Raw genomic sequence first — 8,572 nt, forward strand, 5'->3', positions numbered from 1 at the left:
TGAGTCCAGTGCCATCATTTTACAGAACAAGAAACAGGCCTCTGCCTCTTATGAGTCTACCTCATATGTCCCATTCCTCTTTCCAGCTTTAGCTCCTTAAAACTTTCTGGCTTCTTAGTCTTCACACTACACTCAATAAAGATTTCCTTGAATGGCAATATGATAATAATAAATAATAATAATAATAATATTTTAAAAATAGTCTGAGAGACCCTAGGTAAGTCACTCAATCTCCCTATGCTTCAAGAGTCTATTCTCTAAGACTATGAGTTACAGAAGAGTTGTTTATTTTCATTGGTAGGGGAAGTCTCTGCCCTAGGAATTCCCTATACTAGTAAAATTTCAGATTCAGACAAAACTAAACAAACAAAAGTGAAACAAACAATAACTATGAACTAAGTGTTATACTAAATGCTAGGAGAAAAAATAAGTGAGAAATAGTTTGACTTATTGAAGACTAAGTGAGACATTTGTAAAGTGTGTAGCAGAGTATCTGGATCACAGTAGGTACTTAATAAGTGTTTGTTTCCTTCCTCCCCTACCCGTAAAACTATACTATGTATTTGTGTATATGTCCTAATTCATGCTAACCTTCTCCTTTTTCAGTGACAGTTATGGAGACTCCAATTCATGAGAAAAGTGAACTCTATATAGTGGATGCATTACTTAAATTTACTTTGCATATTGCCATTGTGTTGGAACTTGCTGTATATATATATATACATATATATATATATATATATATATATATATATATATATATATATATGCTTTTAGCTTCCATTAGTGTAAATTCAAATACATGTGACTACTACACAGGACTCATCATTCATATTAATGGGGACCTATCTATAAAAACTTCAGACTTATTTCAATAGGAATTCTAAGAGAGAAATAGTATTTTTTTGCGGACAGTTTTCACACGAAAGTAAATGGAAGCAAATGACCAAAATAATAGTATCATGTCAGTCATCTACAACTTTTGATTTTTCTCTATATAATGACTAAAAAGATGGAACTATAAATCAATTAAAAAGCATTTAAACTATGAATCAATTAAAAAGGCATTATATTAGACACTGGATACAATGGCAAGAATAAAACAACCCCTACCCTCAAGGAGCTTATACTCAAGACTATAAAGATACATATATGTATGTGTATATATCGAAATACATGAAACTATACAAAGACAATATAAAATAAATAGAAATAAATAGAAAATGATTTGAAAGGGAGGAAATGATGGGGTGTACAAAAGAAAGTGTGAGTTAAATTTTTGAAGAAAAATATTTCTAAGAAGTTGAGATAAGGAAGGATGCAGGGACAATGAATGCCAAGTACAGAGACAGGAGAATGTGTGAAAAAGAGTAATACATAAGAAAGTTAAAAAAAGTTATGTTGGAAACAGATGGCAAGGTGCTTTTAAGTGTTTGGCTTGGAAGTGGGAAGATCTGGATTCAAATATAACACCAGACATTTATTAGTTTGCAATACTAGACAAGTCCCTGTCTGCCAGTGTTGTAGTTTGATTATTTTTCAGTTGTGTACAGCTCTTTGTGACCTCATCTGAACTTTTCTACTAAAGTGGTTTGTGAGTTCCTTCTCCAGAATATTTTACAGATGAAGAAACTGAGGCAAACAAGGTTAAGTGCCTTTCCAAGGTCTATAGTTAGAAAGTTGTATTTGAACAACAAAGCATCTTCCTAACTCCAGGCCCAGATCTCTGTTCAAAAATTCAAAGACATTTATGTTTTATTCTAAAGATAATAGAGAGTCATTGAAATTATGGGAGAGGGGAAAAACTGTTAAGGATTAAAAGAAGAAAAATCCTAAATAAAAGAGAAGTGGGAAACACTATAGAATTATAAAAATTGAAAAAAGAAAATAGTGTTGAAAACTTAAGTACAGGATTATTCATTTGTGACATTTTACTTTTAATATATAGGAAAAAATGAATATCTAGAACAGCGCTGTGTTGACAGGCATTTCAATGATTAGAACTTCAAAAAAATTTAAAACTGTAAAAGAATGTTTCTTATACAATGTACTTAGAAAATGTTCAGGGGGGCAGCTAGGTGGCACAGTGGATAGAGCACAGGCCCTGGAGGCAGGAGTACCTGAGTTCAAATCTGGCCTCAGACACTTAATAAATACCTAGCTATGTGGCCTTGGGCAAGCAACTTAACCCCATTGCCTTGAAAAATCTAAAAAAAATGTTCAAAACTAAATGAAAATATGTGAGACTTTAGGGGGAAATACAAATATAACTTGTCCTATAAATCAGAAAGGACTAGAAGTAGTTGTGGGAATTAGTTTTAAAGAGGAGGGGAATGCTAACAAGAAGTAAAGGAATCATTTTAAAAATTAATACTATAAAAATAATATTAAACCTGCTAAACAGAAAATAAAGAAAATAAGCATTTATTAAGCAGATATATGTAACAAATACATCCCAAATATTCTTCCATTTGATCTTCACAGCAATCCTGGGAAGTGATATTATCATTAGAGGAACTAGGTAGAACAGCTGGGAATTATCCAGAGCCAGGCCTGGAATCAGGTGGACTCATCCAGCCTCAGACACTTCTAAGCTATATGATTCTGACTAGATCACTTAACCTGGTTCACTTCAGCTACCTATCTATTAAAAAATGACCTGGAGAAGAAAAATGACAAACTGCTCCAGTTCCTTTGCTAAGAAAACCTCAAAATGGGATAATGAAGAGTCAGACACAATTGAAAACAACTAAACAGCAAGTGTTATCATTATTCCCATTTTATATTTGAGGAAAAAAAGAGAATGACAGTGACTTATCTGGCATCACAAACTAATGTATCAAGAGTTAGATTTGAATTCAGATGGTTTTGTCTCTAAACCCAGAGGTCTATCTACTGCACCACCTTAGCTGCCTAAGGAGTTCACAAAACTGGGAACTGTATTCTCCTGATCAGAGTAATTCCCCTTTATATTTGTATATAAATTCCAGTTTCAGAGTATTTTGACATTTACTATTTCATTTCATCCTCTTATCATTTCCCCCTTATTCTCCTGTTACCTAAATGTTAACTCTGGTCTCTATTATCCAATCTTCTTTTTTTTACTCTCTTCCCCTTAGTGATCTCATCAATTCCCAAACTCCATTCAATATCCTTATCTCCATACAAGTATCTCCCAAGTCCACATCCCAATCCTAACTTCCCTACTGAGCCCCATTCCTTTATTGTCCAATAATTCTTGATTTTCTTATCTGGAAGTCTAAAAGTTTGATTAATATTATACCTAATGGAATGGCTGACAACATACTATAGTGGAGAGAATACTAAACTGAAAGTCAAAAAATACCTAGATTCAAATCCTGTTTTCATTGAATGACCCTGGTCAAATCACCTAACTTTGAGGAGCTTCCATTCCCTTGTCCAAAAGGAGCAGCTAGTACATGAGATTATTTTAAAGACCAAAGAGAAAACATATATATATATATATATATATATACATATATATATATATGTATATATATATTATATATGACTGGACAAATTTTAAATAGTTATATAAAAGTGAGCTATCATTATCATCTATTGAGTTCTCATTTTGTTTAAAGGAATTCAGCTAGAAAATATCATTGAGGGGCAGGTGGGTGACACAGAAGATAGAGCACTGGCCCTGGAGAAGGAGGATCTGAGTTCAAATTTGGATTCAGACACTTAATAATTGCCTAGCTGTGTGACTTTGGACGAGTCACTTAATCCCATTGCCTTAAATAAATAATTTTTTAAAAAGAAATTATCCTTGAGAAAATCATTATTCTTATATTTTCTTATAATTAATGTTCTACTTCCTATCCCATAGATGGAAAATAGTTATTTTTGTAGATGAATAAAAATTTTAAGAGGTAAATTCACTTCTTGTAGGCTCTTCAAAAATCTTTTTGACAGAACAAACAGGGTAGCAAGTGGTAACAATATAGCTAATTCCATTCCTACTGGACTTTGGTCTCTTCTACTTGGACTCTAAATTTTGATAGCATTTCATTCCACTCCATTGTAGTTAATTAATATAGAGATACTAATTAAAATTTTTTTCTTAATCTTTTATGAATCAATTTTTGGTCTAGATAAATGTGATAATTGTCTCTAAGATATTTTGAGGGCTATATCTGCTGTACAGGATTTCTCATCTTTATGCCTATGGAAAAATAAATTTCTGATTTATAATTCTAGATTTCACATCATGGTTTGCTAGGTATTCAGTAAATGACAAATTTTTAAACCCTACAGTAATGTATTACATGTTCTTACTATTTCCTTACATAACCTGCATTGATCACAAAACCTGAACTCCTTAAGGAAAATCCTTCCCTTTATTAGGATCATTATTTTCTCATTTTTATCTTCTTTGATGACAAAAACAGTCTGAGGATATGTCATGATTATGCTATTATTCTTTCATATTTAATACTCTGTGGACTATTGTACAAGTCCATCAAATGAAAGAATTTTGTAATCAGATGAGTATTGGGATGGAAATAAATCTTCATATTCACAGTAAGCTTCTTTTGAGACGATTCCAGTAGTAGGCAGTACAACAAAGACCTTGTGCCTCATCCTGTTACTATATACTTTTTAAAAATTCATTTCAATTTCTTTTTTATGTTCTAAACTCAAACCATTTCTGTCCATCCCTCCCCACCCCATATTAGAGACAGATTTATAAATATATGTAAAACTATACTATGCATATTTCTATTTATCAGTACTCTCCCTGGAGGTGGAAAATATCTTCTTTCATAGATATTTTGTAGTTGGTTTGAGTATTTATAATACTCAGAATAGTAGTTGCTCACAGTTTTTCTTTGAACAATATACCTGTTACTGTTTACAAAGTCATCTTGGTTCTGCTCATTTAACTTTTAATTATTCCATACAAATCTTTCTATATTTTTCAAAATCAACCAGTTCATCATTTCTTACAGCATGGTAGTATTCCATCAAAATCGTATACCACAACTTGGTTTGCCCCCCATATACTTTTAATTTCTTGCTCCGTTTATACCATTTTTATTGAATAATTGGCATTGATCCATGGGTTTGAAGTGCCTAAGGATTTCCATTCTATCATTTCTGATGACTGATAAGACCCAAATTGCTATAACAAACCCTATCAACAAACCTGCACAGTTTGGCTTCTTTGGCAATAGTTTGATAGGTAGTATTCATGATGAGGTTGCTTATGGAACATCTTTGTATTTTCTTATCTATTTCATCCTCATCATCACATAACTAGAAATTATATAGTACCTATTTTTGCCAGGCACTGTACTAAGCTCTTTAACAAATATTATCTTATTTGATCCTCATGACAACCCTTAGAGGTAAATATATTATTATTCCCACATTACAATTGAGAAAAATAAAGCATAGAGAGGTTAAGTGACTTGCCAAGATCAAACTGCTAGTAACTCTCTAAAGTCAGATTTAAATTCAGGTCTGACTCTAGGCCTAAAAGTCTATCCACTAGCATCTACCTTCCTCTATCTGAAAATAAATAACTTTCAGTTATATTAAACAAATGATGCATAGCTGTTGTCAGTCTTTATTATTGCTTTGCAAAATGACATCTGTTTATTCCAAGTATTTCTATAATTTTTAAACATTTTCATTATGTACTCTGAGAATATTTATCAATTCTCTTCCTCTTTTTGTATGAGCAAATGCTACCTGTCTACAGCTACCTTGAGGTAATGAGCCTTATACAGCCATTTCATTAGCATTGTACAGGTTTTTATTTAAATGCATTCTAAATCTGTTGTTGTCCATTTTAATATGCCAAAAAGTATACAACAAAAAGTACACAAGTTTAAATTTGTAAACTTATTAAAACTCACTGTATAAGTGTTATTTTTTCTCATGACATGTTTCATTTTAAGTTTTTGCTTCATGATTCCAATCAGTCTCTTAACATACTCAATTTTCTCTTTGGTAGTTATATATCTTCCCTAAAAAGAACAAGATATTTTTAACTATCACCACCAAGCTGGCTTAATATGACCTCCATATTCAAACTCAAAGCCTTCAGTCTCTAGTCTTTTTTGACCTACAATAAAAACATTGCATTTAATAAGTCTAAACAAAATTTTCTTTTTTAATTTTCATATATTTTAATTACAAGTGAAAGCTATTTTAAAACTTTTTAAAAATTTTTCGAATTCCAAATTCTCTCCTTCCCCCTCACCTTGAGAAGACTAGAAATTTGATATAAATTATACCATGTAAAATCATGTAAAACATATTTCCAAATTTGCCATGTTGCAAAAGAAAATACAGACCAAAAAGAAAAATAAATGTTTTTTTAAAGTATGCTTCTGTCTGCATCCAGACTCCATCATTTCTTCCTCTGGAGAGATATAGTATTTTTTCATTATAAGTTGTTTACAATTATATTTGATCATTGTATTGTTGAGAAAAGCTAAGTCATTTACAATTGCTTATTATATAATATTGCTATTAATTTGTTTGAAGTTCTCCTGGTTCTACTTTCATCACTTTGCATCAATTCATGTAAGTCTTTCCAAGTTTTATTTTCCTGAAAGCATCCTACTTATCATTTCTTATAGTACAATAATATTCTAAGACAATTATATGTCATAACTTATTCCTTAGTTGATGGCCACCCATTCCTTTAATTCACTATTCTTTGCCATCATAAAAAGAGTTATTATAAATATTTTATATATAGGTTATATACACTTTTTATCTCTTTGGGATACACAACTAATATTTATATTACTGGTTCAAAGGGTATGCACAACGTCATAGTTCTTTGAGCATAATTCCAAATTGTTCTCCAAAATGGTTGAATCAATTTACAACTCCACCAACAGTATATAGTGTCTCAATTTTTCCACATCCCTTTCAACATTTGTCAGTTTTCTTTTCTATCATATTATCCAATAGATAGGTTTTAGGTATATCAAGAATTGTATTTCTCTGATCAAAAGTGATTTAGAGCATTTTTATGACTATTGATAGATAGCTTTAATTTCTTCTGAAAACTAGCTATTGGTAGCCTTTGACAATTTAAAATTAGGGAATGACTCATATGCTTATAAATTTGAGAGAGAGAGAGAGAGAGAGAGAGAGAGAGAGAGAGAGAGAGAGAAATGGGTCTTTATCAGAGAAATGTGTTATAAATTTTTTCCCAGTCTTCTACTTCTTTGTAATCTTAGAAGCATTGATTTGGTTTGTACAAAAACTTTTTAATTTCATCTAATCAAAGTTATCCATTTTACTTCCCATAATGCTCTTTATATCTTATTTAATCATAAATGTTTCCCTTATCCATAGATCTGACAGGCAAGCAATTTAATGCTCCTCTAATTTACTTATATCACCATTTTTGTCTAAATTTTATACCCAGTTTCACCTTGGTATATGGAATGAACAGCTTGCCAGTTTTCCTGGTAATTTTGGTTCAAGAGTGAGTTCTTCTCCCAAAACTTAGATCTTTGTGTTTATCATAAACCAGATTACTATTCCCATTTACTACAATGTATTCTATAGTTAATCTATCCCACTGATCCGAAATCTATTTCTTATCCAGGACCATATTGTTATAATGATTACCACTTTGTAATATATTTTGAGATTTCCTACCATTAGTTCAACCTGGAAGACTGGGACAATGTTTTTTGACTTCCTTTTAACCCTAGAGTTTCATACAGTGCCTAACACATAAGTATTTAATAATAGCTTGCTGACTTAATTATGAAATACTTTCAAAAGACGGCATCATGGTTCAGCAGAGGAAACAACAGAAAAATGTACTAGGCATATAAACTTTGGCCATATTTAGCACAGAAGAAAATAAATGTTAGGTAGAAATAAGAAAGGACACAATAAACCATCTGCCAAGAATCTTTTACAAATTCATAATCACGACTATGTAGTAGGGTGTTATTTAAGTTGGAATTGGTTTGTGATAAAATGTTACTGCCTTCCAATTACAAAGTATTACATAGGGAAACTACATGCACCATCCAAAATAGTAAAATCTTCATCTGAGTCAAGGTAGGGTAGATTATAATTCTTTATACACTCATTAATTTAATAATAGCAAGTTATCTATCACATGGCTACTACTTTTATATCCTTAATGGATCAAGACCACCAACAACATAGAGGTAGAGTCATGGTGAAAAAAGAGAAATACAGTTCTCAAAGAAAGAATAATAGGTGACCCAGGGTTTTGAGAACTTCTACTTTTTTGCCAACCAGCAGCTTCCTGATGTCTCAGGTAGGGACTTGTCCTTAAATGATATGAAATTAGGAAAGACATGATTCCTTAACTTCTCACAGATATGAAAAGGTCATTGCTGGGATAGTTTTACCTCCCAAAAGAATCAATATCTGGGTCTTGGAACCTCTCAGTCTAGATGAATTTTTGGCTCCTAAAATCTAGCCCAGATTCTGGGCCGTCAACTCTTTATTGTTCCTCCCTACAAAGAACTAGGTTACTGACTGGAATGCAACATGTTAGGATAATAGAACACATACAAAAAAAATTCCAAAA

This window comes from Macrotis lagotis, chromosome X (assembly GCF_037893015.1).
Source record: "Macrotis lagotis isolate mMagLag1 chromosome X, bilby.v1.9.chrom.fasta, whole genome shotgun sequence".
In the NCBI taxonomy this organism is placed as follows: Eukaryota; Metazoa; Chordata; class Mammalia; order Peramelemorphia; family Peramelidae; genus Macrotis; species Macrotis lagotis.